The sequence below is a fragment of the Ranitomeya imitator genome, chromosome 5 (assembly GCF_032444005.1).
Source record: "Ranitomeya imitator isolate aRanImi1 chromosome 5, aRanImi1.pri, whole genome shotgun sequence".
NCBI lineage: Eukaryota > Metazoa > Chordata > Amphibia > Anura > Dendrobatidae > Ranitomeya > Ranitomeya imitator.
The window spans coordinates 705,667,697-705,691,996 of NC_091286.1; the positions used below are offsets into that span (position 1 = coordinate 705,667,697).

At 41.0% G+C, this 24,300-nt stretch overlaps 9 non-coding genes across 9 annotated transcripts; all 9 read left to right on the top strand.

Annotated features, from left to right (window-relative positions):
• The first annotated feature begins 2,712 nt into the window (after positions 1 to 2,712).
• Positions 2,713 to 2,784, top strand: TRNAG-CCC (transfer RNA glycine (anticodon CCC)). The gene has a single exon. It is a non-coding gene; the product is annotated as a tRNA-Gly (tRNA).
• A 1,082-nt stretch (positions 2,785 to 3,866) lies between these two features.
• On the top strand, positions 3,867 to 3,938 carry TRNAG-CCC (transfer RNA glycine (anticodon CCC)). Its single transcript has one exon. It is a non-coding gene; the product is annotated as a tRNA-Gly (tRNA).
• Positions 3,939 to 5,017: 1,079 nt separating this feature from the next.
• Positions 5,018 to 5,089, top strand: TRNAG-CCC (transfer RNA glycine (anticodon CCC)). The gene has a single exon. It is a non-coding gene; the product is annotated as a tRNA-Gly (tRNA).
• A 1,080-nt stretch (positions 5,090 to 6,169) lies between these two features.
• On the top strand, positions 6,170 to 6,241 carry TRNAG-CCC (transfer RNA glycine (anticodon CCC)). The gene has a single exon. It is a non-coding gene; the product is annotated as a tRNA-Gly (tRNA).
• Positions 6,242 to 7,320: 1,079 nt separating this feature from the next.
• On the top strand, positions 7,321 to 7,392 carry TRNAG-CCC (transfer RNA glycine (anticodon CCC)). The gene has a single exon. It is a non-coding gene; the product is annotated as a tRNA-Gly (tRNA).
• Positions 7,393 to 8,335: 943 nt separating this feature from the next.
• TRNAG-CCC (transfer RNA glycine (anticodon CCC)) lies at positions 8,336 to 8,407 on the top strand. Its single transcript has one exon. It is a non-coding gene; the product is annotated as a tRNA-Gly (tRNA).
• A 10,354-nt stretch (positions 8,408 to 18,761) lies between these two features.
• Positions 18,762 to 18,833, top strand: TRNAG-CCC (transfer RNA glycine (anticodon CCC)). Its single transcript has one exon. It is a non-coding gene; the product is annotated as a tRNA-Gly (tRNA).
• A 1,124-nt stretch (positions 18,834 to 19,957) lies between these two features.
• Positions 19,958 to 20,029, top strand: TRNAG-CCC (transfer RNA glycine (anticodon CCC)). Its single transcript has one exon. It is a non-coding gene; the product is annotated as a tRNA-Gly (tRNA).
• A 1,082-nt stretch (positions 20,030 to 21,111) lies between these two features.
• TRNAG-CCC (transfer RNA glycine (anticodon CCC)) lies at positions 21,112 to 21,183 on the top strand. Its single transcript has one exon. It is a non-coding gene; the product is annotated as a tRNA-Gly (tRNA).
• The last annotated feature ends 3,117 nt before the right edge of the window (positions 21,184 to 24,300 follow it).

The window sequence follows — 24,300 nt, forward strand, 5'->3', positions numbered from 1 at the left end:
GGAAAAGAAGGCGCATGGTTTCATCACCGAGCAATCAGAACTTCTCTGCGACAGAACAGCCCCTGCTCCAATCTCAGAAGCATCAACCTCGACCTGGAATGGAAGCGAAACATCTGGTTGACACAACACAGGGGCAGAAGTAAAACGACGCTTCAACTCTTGAAAAGCTTCCACAGCAGCAGAAGACCAATTGACCACATCAGCACCCTTCTTGGTCAAATCGGTCAATGGTTTAGCAATACTAGAAAAATTGCAGATGAAGCGACGATAAAAATTAGCAAAGCCCAGGAACTTTTGCAGACTTTTCAGAGATGTCGGCTGAGTCCAATCATGGATGGCTTGGACCTTAACAGGGTCCATCTCGATAGTAGAAGGGGAAAAAATGAACCCCAAAAATGAAACCTTCTGAACACCAAAGAGACACTTTGATCCCTTCACAAACAAAGAATTAGCACGCAGGACCTGAAACACCGTTCTGACCTGCTTCACATGAGACTCCCAATCATCCGAGAAGACCAAAATATCATCCAAGTATACAATCAGGAATTTATCCAGGTACTCTCGGAAGATGTCATGCATAAAGGACTGAAACACTGATGGAGCATTGGCAAGTCCGAATGGCATTACTAGGTACTCAAAATGGCCCTCGGGCGTATTAAATGCAGTTTTCCATTCATCGCCTCGCTTAATACGCACAAGATTATATGCACCACGAAGATCTATCTTGGTGAACCAACTAGCCCCCTTAATCCGAGCAAACAAATCAGATAACAGCGGCAAGGGGTACTGAAATTTAACCGTGATCTTATTTAGAAGGCGGTAATCTATACAAGGTCTCAGCGAACCATCCTTCTTGGCCACAAAAAAGAACCCCGCTCCCAATGGCGACGATGACGGGCGAATATGCCCCTTCTCCAAGGACTCCTTCAAGTAACTCCGCATAGCGACGTGCTCAGGCACAGATAAATTAAACAGTCGACCTTTTGGGAATTTACTACCAGGAATCAAATCGATAGCACAATCACAATCCCTATGCGGAGGTAGGGCATTGGACTTGGGCTCATCAAATACATCCCGGTAATCTGACAAGAACTCTGGGACCTCAGAAGGGGTGGATGACGAAATAGTCAGAAATGGGACATCACCATGTACCCCCTGACAACCCCAGCTGGACACAGACATGGATTTCCAATCTAATACTGGATTATGGACTTGTAGCCATGGCAACCCCAAAACGACCACATCATGCAGATTATGCAACACCAGAAAGCTAATAACCTCCTGATGTGCAGGAGCCATGCACATGGTCAGCTGGGTCCAATACTGAGGCTTATTCTTGGCCAAAGGCGTAGCATCAATTCCTCTCAATGGAATAGGACACTGCAAGGGCTCCAAGAAAAACCCACAACGCCTAGCATACTCCAAGTCCATCAAATTCAGGGCAGCGCCTGAATCCACAAATGCCATGACAGAATAAGATGACAAAGAGCAGCTCAAGGTAACGGACAAAAGAAATTTTGACTGTATCGTACTGTTGTGAATTCTGTGGCAGAGCTCCCTCCTGTGGTCACAAGTGGTACTTTGGCTGATTCTCTCTATGAGCTTTCGTTGGTGGAGGAAAGTGGTACTGCGGCTTCTGAGTTTCCTTCCTCAGGTGAGGTGGTGAAGTCGTTAGGTGCTGCTCTATTTAACTCCACCTAGTGCTTTGATCCTGGCCTCCAGTACTGTTATGATTAGGTAATTCAGTACCACAATGGATATAGAAGTCAGAGCACATACAGTGACCTGACAATAACCCAAAAACATAGAACGAGCTCTGAGACGTGGGAACTCTGCTGACCGCTATCCCTAATCCTCTCCAACCACACTAGAGGCAGCCGTGGATTGCGCCTAACGCTCCCTATGCAACTCGGCACAGCCTGAGAAACTAGCTAGCCTGAAGATAGAAAATAAGCCTACCTTGCCTCAGAGAAATACCCCAAAGGAAAAGGCAGCCCCCACATATAATGACTGTGAGTTAAGATGAAAAGACAAACGTAGAGATGAAATAGATTTAGCAAAGTGAGGCCCGACTTTCTGAACAGAGCGAGGATAGGAAAGGTAACTTTGCAGTCAACACAAAACCCTACAAATAACCACGCAAAGGGGGCAAAAAGACCCTCCGTACCGACTAACGGCACGGAGGTACACCCTCTGCGTCCCAGAGCTTCCAGCAAGCAAGAAAAACCAAACAAGCAAGCTGGACAGAAAAAAACAGCAAACAAAAATAACAAAAGCGGAACTTAGCTATGCAGAGCAGCAGGCCACAGGAACGATCCAGGAGGAAGCAAGTCCAATACTAGAACATTGACTGGAGGCCAGGATCAAAGCACTAGGTGGAGTTAAATAGAGCAGCACCTAACGACTTCACCACATCACCTGAGGAAGGAAACTCAGAAGCTGCAGTACCACTCTCCTCCACCAACGGAAGCTCATAGAGAGAATCAGCCGAAGTACCACTTGTGACCACAGGAGGGAGCTCTGCCACAGAATTCAAAACAGCTACGCAGCTGATTCTAAAGAGTTAATTTATGAGTTTTGGACAACACCTTGACTTTAGAAAACTTTTTTTTATCAATCGACTCTTTCCCATCATATTCAGTCCGTTCTTTTTTTGTGTTAACACTTTAGCACCTTTGCGCAACAAAAGCCTAATTTGGAAAAGGGTCTCATGCATTGGTGGTATAGTGGTGAGCATAGCTGCTTCCCAAGCAGTTGACCCGGGTTCGATTCCCGGCCAATGCAAAAATGAAGTGTTTTGGGAGTTTTTATATCATCATACTTTTTTTTGCTAACCATTTTGTAGTGTTATTGCAGAAAATGTAAAAAAAATGCTGTCATAAGCTTTGGCGATATAGGTGTGAGCACAGCTGTCTTCCAAGCAGTTGACTCGAGTTTGATTTCGGGCCAACGCATGGCTTCTTTCCACCATTTTTTTTTGTGTTTATTCTCTTTTAATGTTTTGTGTTAAGGCTCATGCTCTGCTTTCTTCTTACAGTTTAGCAACCACAGAAAGGAGAAAGAAATGAAGAGAATCGTTCTTATCTCTTTTCAACTTTCTCATCTAAACAATATGCTGCTCATCAGTTGTTGCTAAAAACTTAGTAGGGTTAGTCCGCAATACAAAAGCAATGCCATGGTAAGCATTGGTGTTGTGCTGGTTGGTGTGGTTGCTTTTCGAACAATAGGCCATAGTTTAATTCTATGACAGCTCAATGTATTTTGCTTTAAGTGGTGTTTTTAATCTTTTTAACTTTTTTTAAGGCTTATGCTGTGATTTTTTTTTTGGTAACACTTTAGTTACTTTAATGGGCAAAAAATACAACATAATTGAGAGCATTTGTAGATAGAGGTGGAAATGCAATAAATGTATTAAAAAAAGCTCATCTCTCCTTAATTTCAACTTTTGCTCTCAAATGTCTCTTTAAAAACATATGCTGCTGCGATTCTTTCCTTGGTAACAACTTAGCAGAGTTAGTGCTCGAAATTCAAAAAATTGGCAGAGGCTTTTAGCAGTAATTTTGCGGTGGTTTTGACTCTTTTTAATCTTTTTGTGCTAAGGCTCATAGTGTACTTTCTATTTTGGTAAGACTTTAGGTAACTTACGGGCAAATAGCGAAAACAATTAAGAGAATATTAGAAATTGGTAGAAAGGCTACGCAGCTGATTCTAAAGAGTTAATTTATGAGTTTTGGACAACACCTTGCCTTTTTGAAAACTTGTTTTTATCAATCGGCTCTTTCCCATCATATTCAGTCATTTCTTTTTTTGTGTTAACACTTTAGTACCTTTGTGCAACAAAAGCCTAATTTGCAAAGAGGGCTCATGCATTGGTGGTATAGTGGTGAGCATAGCTGCTTCCCAAGCAGTTGATCCGGGTTCGATTCCCGGCCAATGCAACAATGACGTGTTTTGGGAGTTTTTTTAAATCGTCATTTTTTTTTGCTAACCATTTTGTAGTGTTATTGCAGAAAATGTAAAAAAATGCTGTCATAAGCTTTGGCGATATAGGGGTGAGCACGGCTGTCTTCCAAGCAGTTGACTCGAGTTTGATTTCGGGCCAACGCATGGCTTCTTTCCACCATTGGTGTTGTGTTCACTCTCTTTTAATGTTTTGTGTTAAGGCTCATGCTCTGCTTTCTTCTTACAGTTTAGCAACTACGGAAAGGAGAAAGAAATGAAGAGAATCGTTCTTATCTCTTTTCAACTTTCTCATCTAAACAATATGCTGCTCATCAGTTGTTGCTAAAAACTTAGTAGGGTTAGTCCGCAATACAAAAGCAATGCCAAGGTAAACATTGGTGTTGTGCTGGTTGGTGTGGTTGCTTTTCGAACAATAGGCCATAGTTTAATTCTATAACCGCTCAATGTATTTTGCTTTTAGTGGTGTTTTTAATCTTTCTACCTTTTTTGTTAAGGCTTATGCTGTGATTTTTTTTGGTAACACTTTAGATACCTTTATGGGCAAAAAATACAACATAATTGAGAGCATTTGTAGATAGAGGTGGAAATGCAATAAATGTATTAAAAAAAGCTCATCTCTCCTTAATTTCAACTTTTGCTCTCAAGTGTCTCTTTAAAAACATATGCTGCTGCTATTCTTTCCTTGGTAACAACTTAGCAGAGTTAGTGCTCGAAATTCAAAAAATTGGCAGAGGCTTTTAGCAGTAATTTTGCGGTGGTTTTGACTCTTTTTAATCTTTTTGTGCTAAGGCTCATAGTGTACTTTCTATTTTGGTAAGACTTTAGGTAACTTACGGGCAAATAGCGAAAACAATTAAGAGAATATTAGAAATTGGTAGAAAGGCTACGCAGCTGATTCTAAAGAGTTAATTTATGAGTTTTGGACAACACCTTGCCTTTTTGAAAACTTGTTTTTATCACTCGGCTCTTTCCCATCATATTCAGTCATTTCTTTTTTGTGTTTACACTTTAGCACCTTTGGGCAACAAAAGCCAAATTTGGAAAGAGGGCTCATGCATTGGTGGTATAGTGGTGAGCATAGCTGCTTCCCAAGCAGTTGACCCAGGTTCGATTCCCGGCCAATGCAATAATGAAGTGTTTTGGGAGTTTTTATATCGTCATACTTTTTTTGCTAACCATTTTGTAGTGTTATTGCAGAAAATATAAAAAAATGCTGTCATAAGCATTGGCGATATAGGGGTGAGCATAGATGTCTTCCAAGCAGTTGACTCGAGTTTGATTTCGGGCCAACGCATGGCTTCTTTCCACCATTTTTTTTTGTGTTTATTCTCTTTTAATGTTTTGTGTTAAGGCTCATGCTCTGCTTTCTTCTTACAGTTTAGCAACCACAGAAAGGAGAAAGAAATGAAGAGAATCGTTCTTATCTCTTTTCAACTTTCTCATCTAAACAATATGCTGCTCATCAGTTGTTGCTAAAAACTTAGTAGGGTTAGTCCGCAATACAAAAGCAATGCCATGGTAAGCATTGGTGTTGTGCTGGTTGGTGTGGTTGCTTTTCGAACAATAGGCCATAGTTTAATTCTATGACAGCTCAATGTATTTTGCTTTAAGTGGTGTTTTTAATCTTTTTAACTTTTTTTAAGGCTTATGCTGTGATTTTTTTTTTGGTAACACTTTAGTTACTTTAATGGGCAAAAAATACAACATAATTGAGAGCATTTGTAGATAGAGGTGGAAATGCAATAAATGTATTAAAAAAAGCTCATCTCTCCTTAATTTCAACTTTTGCTCTCAAGTGTCTCTTTAAAAACATATGCTGCTGCGATTCTTTCCTTGGTAACAACTTAGCAGAGTTAGTGCTCGAAATTCAAAAAATTGGCAGAGGCTTTTAGCAGTAATTTTGCGGTGGTTTTGACTCTTTTTAATCTTTTTGTGCTAAGGCTCATAGTGTACTTTCTATTTTGGTAAGACTTTAGGTAACTTACGGGCAAATAGCGAAAACAATTAAGAGAATATTAGAAATTGGTAGAAAGGCTACGCAGCTGATTCTAAAGAGTTAATTTATGAGTTTTGGACAACACCTTGCCTTTTTGAAAACTTGTTTTTATCAATCGGCTCTTTCCCATCATATTCAGTCATTTCTTTTTTTGTGTTAACACTTTAGTACCTTTGTGCAACAAAAGCCTAATTTGCAAAGAGGGCTCATGCATTGGTGGTATAGTGGTGAGCATAGCTGCTTCCCAAGCAGTTGATCCGGGTTCGATTCCCGGCCAATGCAACAATGACGTGTTTTGGGAGTTTTTTTAAATCGTCATTTTTTTTTGCTAACCATTTTGTAGTGTTATTGCAGAAAATGTAAAAAAATGCTGTCATAAGCTTTGGCGATATAGGGGTGAGCACGGCTGTCTTCCAAGCAGTTGACTCGAGTTTGATTTCGGGCCAACGCATGGCTTCTTTCCACCATTGGTGTTGTGTTCACTCTCTTTTAATGTTTTGTGTTAAGGCTCATGCTCTGCTTTCTTCTTACAGTTTAGCAACTACGGAAAGGAGAAAGAAATGAAGAGAATCGTTCTTATCTCTTTTCAACTTTCTCATCTAAACAATATGCTGCTCATCAGTTGTTGCTAAAAACTTAGTAGGGTTAGTCCGCAATACAAAAGCAATGCCAAGGTAAACATTGGTGTTGTGCTGGTTGGTGTGGTTGCTTTTCGAACAATAGGCCATAGTTTAATTCTATAACCGCTCAATGTATTTTGCTTTTAGTGGTGTTTTTAATCTTTCTACCTTTTTTGTTAAGGCTTATGCTGTGATTTTTTTTGGTAACACTTTAGATACCTTAATGGGCAAAAAATACAACATAATTGAGAGCATTTGTAGATAGAGGTGGAAATGCAATAAATGTATTAAAAAAAGCTCATCTCTCCTTAATTTCAACTTTTGCTCTCAAGTGTCTCTTTAAAAACATATGCTGCTGCTATTCTTTCCTTGGTAACAACTTAGCAGAGTTAGTGCTCAAAATGCAAAAAATTGGCAGAGGCTTTTAGCAGTCATTTTGCGGTGGTTTTGAATCTTTTTAATCTTTTTGTGCTAAGGCTGATAGTGTACTTTCTATTTTGGTAAGACTTTAGGTAACTTATGGGCAAATAGCGAAAACAATTAAGAGAATTTTAGAAATTGGTAGAAAGGCTACGCAGCTGATTCTAAAGAGTTAATTTATGAGTTTTGGACAACACCTTGCCTTTTTGAAAACTTGTTTTTATCACTCGGCTCTTTCCCATCATATTCAGTCATTTCTTTTTTGTGTTTACACTTTAGCACCTTTGGGCAACAAAAGCCAAATTTGGAAAGAGGGCTCATGCATTGGTGGTATAGTGGTGAGCATAGCTGCTTCCCAAGCAGTTGACCCAGGTTCGATTCCCGGCCAATGCAATAATGAAGTGTTTTGGGAGTTTTTATATCGTCATACTTTTTTTGCTAACCATTTTGTAGTGTTATTGCAGAAAATATAAAAAAATGCTGTCATAAGCATTGGCGATATAGGGGTGAGCATAGATGTCTTCCAAGCAGTTGACTCGAGTTTGATTTCGGGCCAACGCATGGCTTCTTTCCACCATTGGTGTTGTGTTTATTCTCTTTTAATGTTTTGTGTTAAGGCTCATGCTCTGCTTTCTTCTTACAGTTTAGCAACCACGGAAAGGAGAAAGCCCTGGTTGGTGTGGTTGGTTTTCGAACAATAGGCCATAGTTTAATTCTATAACCGCTCAACGCATTTAGCTTTTAGTGGTGTTTTTAATCTTTCTACCTTTTTTGTTTAGGCTTGTGCTGTGATTTTTTTTGGTAACACTTTAGATACCTTAATGGGCAAAAATTACAACATAATTGAGAGCATTTGTAGACAGAGGTGGAAATGCAATAAATGTATTAAAAAAAGCTCATGTCTCCTTAATTTCAACTTTTGCTCTCAAATGTCTCTTTAAAAACATATGCTGCTGCTATTCTTTCCTTGGTAACACCTTAGCAGAGTTAGTGCTCAAAATGCAAAAAATTGGCAGAGGCTTTGAGCAGTCATTTTGCGGTGGTTTTGACTCTTTTTGATCTTTTTGTGCTAAGGCTCATAGTGTACTTTCTATTTTGGTAAGACTTTAGGTAACTTATGGGCAAATAGCGAAAACAAGAGAATTTTAGAAATTGGTAGAAAGGCTACGCAGCTGATTCTAAAGAGTTAATTTATGAGTTTTGGACAACACCTTGCCTTTTTGAAAACTTGTTTTTATCAATCCGCTCTTTCCCATCATATTCAGTCATTTCTTTTTTTGTGTTAACACTTTAGTACCTTTGGGCAACAAAAGCCTAATTTGGAAAGAGGGCTCATGCATTGGTGGTATAGTGGTGAGCATAGCTGCTTCCCAAGCAGTTGATCTGGGTTCGATTCCCGGCCAATGCAACAATGACGTGTTTTGGGAGTTTTTTTAAATCGTCATGTTTTTTTTGCTAACCATTTTGTAGTGTTATTGCAGAAAATGTAAAAAAATGCTTTCATAAGCTTTGGCGATATAGGGGTGAGCACGGCTGTCTTCCAAGCAGTTGACTCGAGTTTGATTTCGGGCCAACGCATGGCTTCTTTCCACCATTGGTGTTGTGTTCACTCTCTTTTAATGTTTTGTGTTAAGGCTCATGCTCTGCTTTCTTCTTACAGTTTAGCAACTACGGAAAGGAGAAAGAAATGAAGAGAATCGTTCTTATCTCTTTTCAACTTTCTCATCTAAACAATATGCTGCTCATCAGTTGTTGCTAAAAACTTAGTAGGGTTAGTCCGCAATACAAAAGCAATGCCATGGTAAGCATTGGTGTTGTGCTGGTTGGTGTGGTTGCTTTTCGAACAATAGGCCATAGTTTAATTCTATAACCGCTCAATTTATTTTGCTTTTAGTGGTGTTTTAAATCATTCTAACTTTTTTGTTAAGGCTTATGCTGTGATTTTTTTAGTAACACTTTACATAGTAACATAGTAAAATAGTTAGTAAGGCCGAAAAAAGACATTTGTCCATCCAGTTCAGCCTATATTCCATCATAATAAATCCCCAGATCTACGTCCTTCTACAGAACCTAATAATTGTATGATGCAATATTTTTCTGCTCCAGGAAGACATCCAGGCCTCTCTTGAACCCCTCGACTGAGTTCGCCATCACCACCTCCTCAGGCAAGCAATTCCAGATTCTCACTGCCCTAACAGTAAAGAATCCTCTTCTATGTTGGTGGAAAAACCTTCTCTCCTCCAGACGCAAAGAATGCCCCCTTGTGCCCGTCACCTTCCTTGGTATAAACAGATCCTCAGCGAGATATTTGTATTGTCCCCTTATATACTTATACATGGTTATTAGATCGCCCCTCAGTCGTCTTTTTTCTAGACTAAATAATCCTAATTTCGCTAATCTATCTGGGTATTGTAGTTCTCCCATCCCCTTTATTAATTTTGTTGCCCTCCTTTGTACTCTCTCTAGTTCCATTATATCCTTCCTGAGCACCGGTGCCCAAAACTGGACACAGTACTCCATGTGCGGTCTAACTAGGGATTTGTACAGAGGCAGTATAATGCTCTCATCATATGTATCCAGACCTCTTTTAATGCACCCCATGATCCTGTTTGCCTTGGCAGCTGCTGCCTGGCACTGGCTGCTCCAGGTAAGTTTATCATTAACTAGGATCCCCAAGTCCTTCTCCCTGTCAGATTTACCCAGTGGTTTCCCGTTCAGTGTGTAATGGTGATATTGATTCCCTCTTCCCATGTGTATAACCTTACATTTATCATTGTTAAACCTCATCTGCCACCTTTCAGCCCAAGTTTCCAACTTATCCAGATCCATCTGTAGCAGAATACTATCATCTCTTGTATTAACTGCTTTACATAGTTTTGTATCATCTGCAAATATCGATATTTTACTGTGTAAACCTTCTACCAGATCATTAATGAATATGTTGAAGAGAACAGGTCCCAATACTGACCCCTGCGGTACCCCACTGGTCACAGCGACCCAGTTAGAGACTATACCATTTATAACCACCCTCTGCTTTCTATCACTAAGCCAGTTACTAACCCATTTACACACATTTTCCCCCAGACCAAGCATTCTCATTTTGTGTACCAACCTCTTGTGCGGCACGGTATCAAACGCTTTGGAAAAATCGAGATATACCACGTCCAATGACTCACCGTGGTCCAGCCTATAGCTTACCTCTTCATAAAAACTGATTAGATTGGTTTGACAGGAGTGATTTCTCATAAACCCATGCTGATATGGAGTTAAACAGTTATTCTCATTGAGATAATCCAGAATAACATCCCTCAGAAACCCTTCAAATATTTTACCAACAATAGAGGTTAGACTTACTGGCCTATAATTTCCAGGTTCACTTTTAGAGCCCTTTTTGAATATTGGCACATTTGCTATGCGCCAGTCCTGCGGAACAGACCCTGTCGCTATAGAGTCACTAAAAATAAGAAATAATGGTTTATCTATTACATTACTTAGTTCTCTTAGTACTCGTGGGTGTATGCCATCCGGACCCGGAGATTTATCTATTTTAATCTTATTTAGCCGGTTTCGCACCTCTTCTTGGGTTAGATTGGTGACCCTTAATATAGGGTTTTCATTGTTTCTTGGGATTTCACCTAGCATTTCATTTTCCACCGTGAATACCGTGGAGAAGAAGGTGTTTAATATGTTAGCTTTTTCCTCGTCATCTACAACCATTCTTTCCTCACTATTTTTTAAGGGGCCTACATTTTCAGTTTTTATTCTTTTACTATTGATATAGTTGAAGAACAGTTTGGGATTAGTTTTACTCTCCTTAGCAATGTGCTTCTCTGTTTCCTTTTTGGCAGCTTTAATTAGTTTTTTAGATAAAGTATTTTTCTCCCTATAGTTTTTTAGAGCTTCAATGGTGCCATCCTGCTTTAGTAGTGCAAATGCTTTCTTTTTACTGTTAATTGCCTGTCTTACTTCTTTGTTTAGCCACATTGGGTTTTTCCTATTTATAGTCCTTTTATTCCCACAAGGTATAAACCGCTTACACTGCCTATTTAGGATGTTCTTAAACATTTCCCATTTATTATCTGTATTCTCATTTCTGAGGATATTGTCCCAGTCTACCAGATTAAGGGCATCTCTAAGCTGTTCAAACTTTGCCTTCCTAAAGTTCAATGTTTTTGTGACTCCCTGACAAGTCCCCCTAGTGAAAGACAGGTGAAACTGCACAATATTGTGGTCGCTATTTCCTAAATGCCCAACCACCTGCAGATTTGTTATTCTGTCAGGTCTATTAGATAGTATTAGGTCTAAAAGTGCTGCTCCTCTGGTTGGATTCTGCACCAATTGTGAAAGATAATTTTTCTTGGTTATTAGCAGAAACCTGTTGCCTTTATGGGTTTCACAGGTTTCTGTTTCCCAGTTAATATCCGGGTAGTTAAAGTCCCCCATAACCAGGACCTCATTATGGGTTGCAGCTTCATCTATCTGCTTTAGAAGTAGACTTTCCATGCTTTCTGTTATATTTGGGGGTTTGTAACAGACCCCAATGAGAATTTTGTTACCATTTTTCCCTCCAGGAATTTCAACCCATATGGACTCGACATCCTCATTCCCTTCGCTAATATCCTCCCTTAAAGTGGACTTTAGACAAGACTTTACATAGAGACAAACCCCTCCTCCTCTCCGATTTTTACGATCCTTTCTAAACAGACTGTAACCCTGTAAGTTAACTGCCCAGTCATAGCTTTCATCTAACCATGTCTCGGTTATTCCCACTATGTCAAAGTTACCTGTAGATATTTCTGCTTCTAGTTCTTCCATCTTGTTTGTCAGGCTTCTGGCGTTTGCGAGCATGCAGTTTAGAGGATTTTGTTTTGTTCCAATCTCCTCACTGTGGATTGTTTTAGAAATGTTCTTACCTCCCTTCTGAGTATGTTTTCCTGGGTCGTCTTTGTTCGAGTCTAATGTTTTTCTTCCCGTCCCCTCTTCTTCTAGTTTAACGCCCTCCTGATGAGTGTAGCGAGTCTTCTGGCGAATGTGTGTTTCCCAGGTTTGTTGAGGTGTAGTCCATCTCTGGCGAGGAGTCCATCATACCAGTAATTCACACCGTGGTCCAGGAATCCAAATCCTTGTTGTCTGCACCATCGTCTTAGCCAGTTGTTTGCATCAAGGATCCTGTTCCATCTCCTGGTGCCATGCCCATCTACTGGAAGGATAGAACAAAAAACTACCTGTGCATCCAGTTCCTTTACTTTCTTCCCCAACTCTTCAAAGTCCTTGCAGATTGTCGGTAGGTCCTTCCTTGCCGTGTCATTGGTGCCAACATGTATCAGAAGAAATGGGTGGACGTCTGTTATGTCTGCTAATGAAAGGTGTAATGAAGGCAATCCAGAGACACAGTGTGCCTAGCAATCAGAGCGCACACAGTGATCTGACAAATACCCAAAAACAAAGAACGAGCTCTGAGACGTGGAAACTCTGTAGACTGCACACCTACCTATCCTAAACACAACTAAAAGCGGCTGTGGATTGCGCCTAGCAACTACCTATGCAACTCGGCACAGCCTAAGAAACTAGCTAGTCTGAAGACAGAAAAATAGGCCTGACTTGCCCCCAGAGAAATACCCCAAAGGAAAAGGCAGCCCCCCACATATAATGACTGTGAGTAAGATGAAAAGACAAAACGTAGGGATGAAATAGATTCAGCAAAGTGGGGCCCGATAATCTTAGACAGAGCGAGGATAGTAAAGCGAACTTTGCAGTCTACAAAAAACCCTAAAGCAAAAACCACGCAAAGGGGGCAAAAAAGACCCACCGTGCCGAACTAACGGCACGGCGGTACACCCTTTGCTTCTCAGAGCTACCAGCAAAACAAAAGACAAGCTGGACAGAAAAAAAGCAACAAAATAGCAAAAAAGCACTTAGCTATACAGAGCAGCAGGTCACAGGAACAAGCAGTAGAAGCTCAGATCCAACACTGGAACATTGACAAGGAGCCGGGATAGCAGCATCAGGCGGAGTTAAGTAACGAAGCAGTTAACGAGCTCACCAGAACACCTGAGGGAAGAAGCTCAGAAGCTGCAGTACCACTTGTGACCACAGGAGTGAATTCAGCCACAGAATTCACAACAGTACCCCCCCTTGAGGAGGGGTCACCGAACCCTCACCAGAGCCCCCAGGCCGACCAGGATGAGCCGCATGAAAGGCACGAACAAGATCGGGAGCATGAACATCAGAGGCAAAAACCCAGGAATTATCTTCCTGAGCATAACCCTTCCATTTAACCAGATACTGGAGTTTCCGTCTAGAAACACGAGAATCCAAAATCTTCTCCACAATATACTCCAATTCCCCCTCCACCAAAACCGGGGCAGGAGGCTCAACAGATGGAACCATAGGTGCCACGTATCTCCGCAACAACGACCTATGGAATACATTATGTATGGAAAAGGAGTCTGGGAGGGTCAAACGAAAAGACACAGGATTGAGAACCTCAGAAATCCTATACGGACCAATAAAACGAGGTTTAAATTTAGGAGAGGAAACCTTCATAGGAATATGATGAGAAGATAACCAAACCAGATCCCCAACACGAAGTCGGGGACCCACACGGCGTCTGCGATTAGCGAAAAGTTGAGCCTTCTCCTGGGACAAGGTCAAATTGTCCACTACCTGAGTCCAGATCTGCTGCAACCTGTCCACCACAGAATCCACACCAGGACAGTCCGAAGACTCAACCTGTCCTGAAGAGAAACGAGGATGGAACCCAGAATTGCAAAAAAATGGAGAAACCAAGGTAGCCGAGCTGGCCCGATTATTAAGGGCGAACTCAGCCAACGGCAAAAAGGACACCCAATCATCCTGGTCAGCAGAAACAAAACATCTCAGATATGTTGCAAGGTCTGATTGGTTCGTTCGGTCTGGCCATTAGTTTGAGGATGGAAAGCCGAGGAAAAGGATAGGTCAATGCCCATCCTACCACAAAAGGCTCGCCAAAACCTTGAAACAAACTGGGAACCTCTGTCAGAAACAATATTCTCAGGAATGCCATGCAACCGAACCACATGCTGAAAGAACAAAGGTACCAAATCAGAGGAGGAAGGCAATTTAGCCAAGGGCACCAGATGGACCATTTTAGAAAATCGATCACAGACCACCCAAATGACTGACATCTTTTGAGAAACGGGAAGGTCAGAAATGAAATCCATCAAAATATGTGTCCAAGGCCTCCTTGGGACCGGCAAGGGCAAAAGCAACCCACTGGCACGAGAACAGCAGGGCTTAGCCCTAGCACAAATCCCACAGGACTGCACAAAAGTACGTACATCCCGTGACAGAGATGGCCACCAGAAGGATCTAGCCACTAACTCTCTGGTACCAAAGATTCCAGGATGACCAGCCAACACCGAACAATGAAGTTCAGAGATAAGTTTATTAGTCCACCTATCAGGGACGAACAGTTTCTCCGCTGGACAACGATCAGGTTTATTCGCCTGAAATTTTTGCAGCACCCGCCGCAAATCAGGGGAGATGGCAGACACAATGACTCCTTCCTTGAGGATACCCGCTGGCTCAGATAAACCCGGAGAGTCGGGCACAAAACTCCTAGACAGAGCATCCGCCTTCACATTTTTAGAGCCCGGAAGGTACGAAATCACAAAGTCGAAGCGGGCAAAAAATAACGACCAACGGGCCTGTCTAGGATTCAAGCGCTTGGCAGACTCGAGATAAGTCAAGTTCTTATGATCAGTCAATACCACCACGCGATGCTTAGCTCCTTCAAGCCAATGGCGCCATTCCTCGAATGCCCACTTCATGGCCAGCAACTCTCGGTTGCCCACATCATAATTACGCTCAGCGGGCGAAAACTTCCTGGAAAAGAAAGCACATGGTTTCATCACTGAGCAATCAGAACCTCTCTGTGACAAAACCGCCCCTGCTCCAATCTCAGAAGCATCAACCTCGACCTGGAACGGAAGAGAAACATCTGGCTGACACAACACAGGGGCAGAACAAAAACGACGCTTCAATTCCTGAAAAGCTTCCACAGCAGCAGAAGACCAATTAACCAAATCAGCACCCTTCTTGGTCAAATCGGTCAATGGTTTGGCAATGCTAGAAAAATTACAGATGAAGCGACGATAAAAATTAGCAAAGCCCAGGAATTTTTGCAGACTTTTCAGAGATGTCGGCTGAATCCAATCCTGGATGGCTTGGACCTTAACTGGATCCATCTCGATAGTAGAAGGGGTAAAGATGAACCCCAAAAATGAAACTTTCTGCACACCGAAGAGACACTTAGATCCCTTCACAAACAAAGAATTAGCACGCAGGACCTGAAAAACCATTCTGACCTGCTTCACATGAGACTCCCAATCATCTGAGAAGATCAAAATGTCATCCAAGTAAACAATCAGGAATTTATCCAGATACTCACGGAAGATGTCATGCATAAAAGACTGAAACACAGATGGAGCATTGGCAAGTCCGAACGGCATCACTAGATACTCAAAATGACCCTCGGGCGTATTGAATGCAGTTTTCCATTCATCTCCTTGCCTGATTCTCACCAGATTATACGCACCACGAAGATCTATCTTAGTGAACCAACTAGCCCCCTTAATCCGAGCAAACAAGTCAGATAACAATGGCAAGGGATACTGAAATTTAACAGTGATCTTATTAAGAAGGCGGTAATCAATACACGGTCTCAGCGAACCATCCTTCTTGGCTACAAAGAAGAACCCTGCTCCCAGTGGTGATGACGATGGGCGAATATGTCCCTTCTCCAGGGATTCCTTCACATAACTGCGCATAGCGGCGTGTTCGGGCACGGATAAATTAAATAATCGACCTTTAGGGAATTTACTACCAGGAATCAAATTGATAGCACAATCACAATCCCTATGCGGAGGTAGGGCATCGGACTTGGGCTCTTCAAATACATCCTGATAATCAGACAAGAACTCTGGGACCTCAGAAGGGGTGGATGACGAAATCGACAAAAATGGAACATCACCATGTACCCCCTGACAACCCCAGCTGGATACCGACATGGAATTCCAATCCAATACTGGATTATGGGTTTGTAGCCATGGCAACCCCAACACGACCACATCATGCAGATTATGTAGCACCAGAAAGCGAATAATTTCCTGATGTGCAGGAGCCATGCACATGGTCAGCTGGGCCCAGTACTGAGGTTTATTCTTGGCCAAAGGTGTAGCATCAATTCCTCTCAATGGAATAGGACACCGCAAAGGCTCCAAGAAAAACCCACAACGTTTAGCATAATCCAAATCCATCAGATTCAGGGCAGCGCCTGAATCCACAAACGCCATGACAGAAAACGACGACAAAGAGCATATCAAGGTAATGGACAGAAGGAATTTGGACTGTACAGTACCAATGACGGCAGACCTAGCGGACCGCTTAGTGCGCTTAGGACAATCAGAAATAGCATGAGTGGAATCACCACAGTAGAAACACAGCCCATTCAGACGTCTGTATTCCTGCCGTTCAACTCTGGTCATAGTCCTATCGCACTGCATAGGCTCAGGTTTAACCTCAGGCAATACCGCCAAATGGTGCACAGATTTACGCTCGCGCAAGCGTCGACCGATTTGAATGGCCAAAGACAAAGACTCATTCAAACCAGCAGGCATAGGAAAACCCACCATGACATCCTTAAGAGCCTCAGAGAGACCCTTTCTGAACAAAGCTGCCAGCGCAGATTCATTCCACTGAGTGAGTACTGACCATTTCCTAAATTTCTGACAATATACTTCTATATCATCCTGACCCTGGCACAAAGCCAGCAAATTTCTCTCAGCCTGATCCACTGAATTAGGCTCATCGTACAGCAATCCGAGCGCCAGGAAAAACGCATCGACACTACTCAATGCAGGGTCTCCTGGCGCAAGAGAAAATGCCCAGTCTTGAGGGTCGCCGCGCAAAAAAGAAATAACAATCAAAACCTGCTGAATAGGATCACCAGAAGAATGAGGCTTCAAGGCCAGAAATAGCTTACAATTATTTTTGAAACTTAGAAACTTTGTTCTATCTCCAAAAAACAAATCAGGAATAGGAATTCTTGGTTCTAACATATTTTTCCGATCAATGGCATCTTGAATCTTCTGTACATTTAAAACGAGATTATCCATTGAAGAGCACAGACCCTGAATATCCATGTCCACACCTGTGTCCAGAATCACCCAAATGTCTAGGGGGAAAAAAAAAAAATGAACACAGAGCAGAGAAAAAAAAAAAAAAAAATGATGTCAGAACTTTTTCTTTCCCTCTATTGAGAATCATTAGTTGGCTCCTTGTACTGTTATGTCTGCTAATGAAAGGTGTAATGAAGGCAATCCAGAGACACAGTGTGCCTAGCAATCAGAGCGCACACAGTGATCTGACAAATACCCAAAATCAAAGAACGAGCTCTGAGACGTGGAAACTCTGTAGACTGCACACCTACCTATCCTAAACACAACTAAAAGCGGCTGTGGATTGCGCCTAGCAACTACCTATGCAACTCGGCACAGCCTAAGAAACTAGCTAGCCTGAAGACAGAAAAATAGGCCTGACTTGCCCCCAGAGAAATACCCCAAAGGAAAAGGCAGCCCCCCACATATAATGACTGTGAGTAAGATGAAAAGACAAAACGTAGGGATGAAATAGATTCAGCAAAGTGGGGCCCGATAATCTTAGACAGAGCGAGGATAGTAAAGCGAACTTTGCAGTCTACAAAAAACCCTAAAGCAAAAACCACGCAAAGGGGGCAAAAAAGACCCACCGTGCCGAACTAACGGCACGGCGGTACACCCTTTGCTTCTCAGAGCTACCAGCAAAACAAAAGACAAGCTGGACAGAAAAAAAGCAACAAAATAGCAAAAAAGCACTTAGCTATACAGAGCAGCAGGTCACAGGAACAAGCAGTAGAAGCTCAGATCCAACACTGGAACATTGACAAGGAGCCGGGATAGCAGCATCAGGCGGAGTTAAGTAACGAAGCAGTTAACGAGCTCACCAGAACACCTGAGGGAAGAAGCTCAGAAGCTGCAGTACCACTTGTGACCACAGGAGTGAATTCAGCCACAGAATTCACAACAGACGTCCTTGGAGCTGAAGAGCTTTGGTATCCTATCGGTCACATCCTTGATCATCGCACCTGGAAGGCAGCATACTTCTCTTGCAGTTATGTCCGGTCTGCAGATGGCTGCTTCTGTGCCTCTCACTTTAGTTACCTTAATGGGCAAAAAAACAACATAATTGAGAGCATTTGTAGACAGAGGTGGAAAAGCAACAAATGTATTCAAAAAAACTCATCTCTCCTTAATTTCAACTTTTGCTCTCAATTGTCTCTTTAAAAACATATGCTGCTGCTATTCTTTCCTTGGTAACAACTTAGCAGAGTTAGTGCTCGAAATTCAAAAAATTGGCAGATGTTTTTAGCAGTCATTTTGTGGTGGTTTTGACTCTTTTTAATCTTTTTGTGCTAAGGCTCATAGTGTACTTTCTATTTTGGTAAGACTTTAGGTAACTTACGGGCAAATAGCGAAAACAATTAAGAGAATATTAGAAATTGGTAGAAAGGCTACGCAGCTGATTCTAAAGAGTTAATTTATGAGTTTTGGACAACACCTTGCCTTTTTGAAAACTTGTTTTTATCAATCGGCTCTTTCCCATCATATTCAGTCCTTTCCTTTTTTGTGTTAACACTTTAGCACCTTTGGGCAACAAAAGCCTAATTTGGAAAGAGGGCTCATGCATTGGTGGTATAGTGGTGAGCATAGCTGCTTCCCAAGCAGTTGACCCGGGTTCGATTCCCGGCCAATGCAAAAATGAAGTGTTTTGACCCGGGTTCGATTCCCGGCCAATGCAAAAATGAAGTGTTTTGGGAGTTTTTATATCATCGTACTTTTTTTTGGCTAACCATTTTGTAGTGTTATTGCAGAAAATGTAAAAAAAATGCTGTCATAAGCTTTGGCGATATAGGTGTGAGCACAGCTGTCTTCCAAGCAGTTGACTCGAGTTTGATTTCGGGCCAACACATGGCTTCTTTCCACCATTGGTGTTGTGTTTACTCTCTTTTAATGTTTTGTGTTAAGGCTCATGCTCTGCTTTCTTCTTACAGTTTAGCAACTACGGAAAGGAGAAAGAAATGAAGAGAATCGTTCTTATCTCTTTTCAACTTTCTCATCTAAACAATATGCTGCTCATCAGTTGTTGCTAAAAACTTAGTAGGGTTAGTCCGCAATACAAAAGCAATGCCATGGTAAGCATTGGTGTTGTGCTGGTTGGTGTGGTTGCTTTTCCAACAATAGGCCATAGTTTAATTCTATAACCGCTCAATGTATTTAGCTTTTAGTGGTGTTTTTAATCTTTCTACCTTTTTTGTTAAGTCTTATGCTGTGATTTTTTTGGTAACACTTTAGATACCTTTATGGGCCAAAAATACAACATAATTGAGAGCATTTGTAGATAGAGGTGGAAATGCAATAAATGTATTCAAAAAAGCTCATCTCTCCTTAATTTCAACTTTTGCTCTCAAATGTCTCTTTAAAAACATATGCTGCTGCTATTCTTTCCTTGGTAACAACTTAGCAGAGTTAGTGCTCGAAATTCAAAAAATTGGCAGATGTTTTTAGCAGTCATTTTGTGGTGGTTTTGACTCTTTTTAATCTTTTTGTGCTAAGGCTCATAGTGTACTTTCTATTTTGGTAAGACTTTAGGTAACTTACGGGCAAATAGCGAAAACAATTGAGAGAATTTTAGAAATTGGTAGAAAGGCTATGCAGCTGATTCTAAAGAGTTAATTTATGAGTTTTGGACAACACCTTGCCTTTTTGAAAACTTGTTTTTATCAATCGGCTCTTTCCCATCATATTCAGTCCTTTCCTTTTTTGTGTTAACACTTTAGCACCTTTGGGCAACAAAAGCCTAATTTGGAAAGAGGGCTCATGCATTGGTGGTATAGTGGTGAGCATAGCTGCTTCCCAAGCAGTTGACCCGGGTTCGATTCCCGGCCAATGCAAAAATGAAGTGTTTTGGGAGTTTTTATATCATCATACTTTTTTTTTGCTAACCATTTTGTAGTGTTATTGCAGAAAATGTAAAAAAAATGCTGTCATAAGCTTTGGCGATATAGGTGTGAGCACAGCTGTCTTCCAAGCAGTTGACTCGAGTTTGATTTCGGGCCAACGCATGGCTTCTTTCCACCATTTTTTTTTGTGTTTATTCTCTTTTAATGTTTTGTGTTAAGGCTCATGCTCTGCTTTCTTCTTACAGTTTAGCAACCACAGAAAGGAGAAAGAAATGAAGAGAATCGTTCTTATCTCTTTTCAACTTTCTCATCTAAACAATATGCTGCTCATCAGTTGTTGCTAAAAACTTAGTAGGGCTAGTCCGCAATACAAAAGCAATGCCAAGGTAAACATTGGTGTTGTGCTGGTTGGTGTGGTTGCTTTTCGAACAATAGGCCATAGTTTAATTCTATGACAGCTCAATGTATTTTGCTTTAAGTGGTGTTTTTAATCTTTTTTACTTTTTTTAAGGCTTATGCTGTGATTTTTTTTTTGGTAACACTTTAGTTACCTTAATGGGCAAAAAAACAACATAATTGAGAGCATTTGTAGACAGAGGTGGAAAAGCAACAAATGTATTCAAAAAAACTCATCTCTCCTTAATTTCAACTTTTGCTCTCAATTGTCTCTTTAAAAACATATGCTGCTGCTATTCTTTCCTTGGTAACAACTTAGCAGAGTTAGTGCTCGAAATTCAAAAAATTGGCAGATGTTTTTAGCAGTCATTTTGTGGTGGTTTTGACTCTTTTTAATCTTTTTGTGCTAAGGCTCATAGTGTACTTTCTATTTTGGTAAGACTTTAGGTAACTTACGGGCAAATAGCGAAAACAATTGAGAGAATTTTAGAAATTGGTAGAAAGGCTATGCAGCTGATTCTAAAGAGTTAATTTAGGAGTTTTGGACAACACCTTGCCTTTTTGAAAACTTTTTTTTATCAATCGACTCTTTCCCATCATATTCAGTCCGTTCTTTTTTTGTGTTAACACTTTAGCACCTTTGGGCAACAAAAGCCTAATTTGGAAAGGGGGCTCATGCATTGGTGGTATAGTGGTGAGCATAGCTGCTTCCCAAGCAGGTGATCCGGGTTCGATTCCCGGCCAATGCAATAATGAAGTGTTTTGGGAGTTTTTATATCGTCATACTTTTTTTGCTAACCATTTTGTAGTGTTATTGCAGAAAATGTAAAAAAATGCTGTCATAAGCATTGGCGATATAGGGGCGAGCACAGCTGTCTTCCAAGCAGTTGACTCGAGTTTGATTTCGGGCCAACACATGGCTTCTTTCCACCATTGGTGTTGTGTTTACTCTCTTTTAATGTTTTGTGTTAAGGCTCATGCTCTGCTTTCTTCTTACAGTTTAGCAACTACGGAAAGGAGAAAGAAATGAAGAGAATCGTTCTTATCTCTTTTCAACTTTCTCATCTAAACAATATGCTGCTCATCAGTTGTTGCTAAAAACTTAGTAGGGTTAGTCCGCAATACAAAAGCAATGCCATGGTAAGCATTGGTGTTGTGCTGGTTGGTGTGGTTGCTTTTCGAACAATAGGCCATAGTTTAATTCTATAACCACTCAATGCATTTTGCTTTTAGTGGTGTTTTTAATCTTTCTACCTTTTTTGTTAAGGCTTATGCTGTGATTTTTTTTGGTAACACTTTAGATACCTCAATGGGCAAAAAATACAACATAATTGAGAGCATTTGTAGACAGAGGTGGAAAAGCAACAAATGTATTAAAAAAAACTCATCTTTCCTTAATTTCAACTTTTGTTCTCAAATGTCTCTTTAAAAACATATGCTGCTGCTATTCTTTCCTTGGTAACACCTTAGCAGAGTTAGTGCTCAAAATGCAAAAAATTGGCAGAGGCTTTGAGCAGTCATTTTGCGGTGGTTTTGACTCTTTTTGATCTTTTTGTGCTAAGGCTCATAGTGTACTTTCTATTTTGGTAAGACTTTAGGTAACTTATGAGCAAATAGCGAAAACAATTAAGAGAATTTTAGAAATTGGTAGAAAGGCTACGCAGCTGATTCTAAAGAGTTAATTTATGAGTTTTGGACAACACCTTGCCTTTTTGAAAACTTTTTTATCAATCGACTCTTTCCCATCATTTTCAGTCTGTTCTTTTTTTGTGTTAACTGTTATGATAGGCAATTCAGTATCACAATGGACATAGCGATCAGAGCACATACAGTGATCTGACAATAACCCAAAATAATAGAACGAGCTCTGAGACGTGGGAACTCTGTAGACCGCAATCCCTGATCCTAACAAACCACACTAGAGGCAGCCGTGGATTGCGCCTAACGCTACCTATGCAACTCGACACAGCCTGAGAAACTAACTAGCCTGAAGATAGAAAAATAAGCCTACTTTGCCTCAGAGAAATACCCCAAAGGAAAAGGCAGCCCCCCACATATAATGACTGTGAGTTAAGATGAAAAGACAAACGTAGAGATGAAATAGATTCAGCAAAGTGAGGCCCGACTTTCTTAACAGAGCGAAGATAGGAAAGATAACTTTGCGGTCCACACAAAACCCTAAAGAAAACCACGCAAAGGGGGCAAAAAGACCCTCCGTACCGAACTAACGGCACGGAGGTACACCCTTTGCGTCCCAGAGCTTCCAGCAAAACAAATAGACAAGCTGGACAAAAAAAATAACAAACAAATAGCAAAGGAGAACTTAGCTATGCAGAGCAGCAGGCCACAGGAATGATCCAGGGAAAAACAAGTCCAACACTGGAACGTTGACAGGAAGCATGGATCAAAGCATTAGGTGGAGTTAAGTAGAGAAGCACCTAACGACCTCACCAGATCACCTGAGGGAGGAAACTCAGAAGCTGCAGTACCACTTTCCTCCACAAACGGAAGCTCCCAGAGAGAATCAGCCGAAGTACCACTTGTGACCACAGGAGTGAACTCTGCCACAGAATTCACAACACTTTCCTATCCTCGCTCTGTTCAGAAAGTCGGGCCTCACTTTGCTAAATCTATTTCATCTCTACGTTTGTCTTTTCATCTTAACTCACAGTCATTATATGTGGGGGCTGTCTTTTCCTTTGGGGTATTTCTCTGAGGCAAGGTAGGCTTATTTTCTATCTTCAGGCTAGCTAGTTTCTCAGGCTGTGCCGAGTTGCATAAGGAGCGTTAGGCGCAATCCACGGCTGCCTCTAGTGTTGTTGGAGAGGATTAGGGATTGCGGTCAGCAGAGTTCCCACGTCTCAGAGCTCGTTCTATGTTTTTGGGTTATTGTCAGGTCACTGTATGTGCTCTGACTTCTATGTCCATTGTGGTACTGAATTACCTAATCATAACAATAGGGGTGAGCACAGCTGTCTTCCAAGCAGTTGACTCGAGTTTGATTTCGGGCCAACGCATGGCTTCTTTCCACCATTGGTGTTGTGTTTATTTTCTTTTAATGTTTTGTGTTAAGGCTCATGCTCTGCTTTCTTCTTACAGTTTAGCAACCACGGAAAGGAGAAAGAAATGAAGAGAATCGTTCTTATCTCTTTTCAACTTTCTCATCTAAACAATATGCTGCTCATCAGTTGTTGCTAAAAACTTAGTAGGGTTAGTCCGCAATACAAAAGCAATGCTATGGTAAGCATTGGTGTTGTGCTGGTTGGTGTGGTTGCTTTTCCAACAATAGGCCATAGTTTAATTGTATAACCGCTCAATGTATTTAGCTTTTAGTGGTGTTTTTAATCTTTCTACCTTTTTTGTTAAGTCTTATGCTGTGATTTTTTTGGTAACACTTTAGATACCTTTATGGGCCAAAAATACAACATAATTGAGAGCATTTGTAGATAGAGGTGGAAATGCAATAAATGTATTCAAAAAAGCTCATCTCTCCTTAATTTCAACTTTTGCTCTCAAATGTCTCTTTAAAAACATATGCTGCTGCTATTCTTTCCTTGGTAACAACTTAGCAGAGTTAGTGCTCGAAATGCAAAAAATTGGCAGAGGTTTTTAGCAGTCATTTTGTGGTGGTTTTGACTCTTTTTAATCTTTTTGTGGTAAGGCTCATAGTGTACTTTCTATTTTGGTAAGACTTTAGGTAACTTACGGGCAAATAGCGAAAACAATTAAGAGAATATTAGAAATTGGTAGAAAGGCTACGCAGCTGATTCTAAAGAGTTAATTTATGAGTTTTGGACAACACCTTGCCTTTTTGAAAACTTGTTTTTATCAATCGGCTCTTTCCCATCATTTTCAGTCTGTTCTTT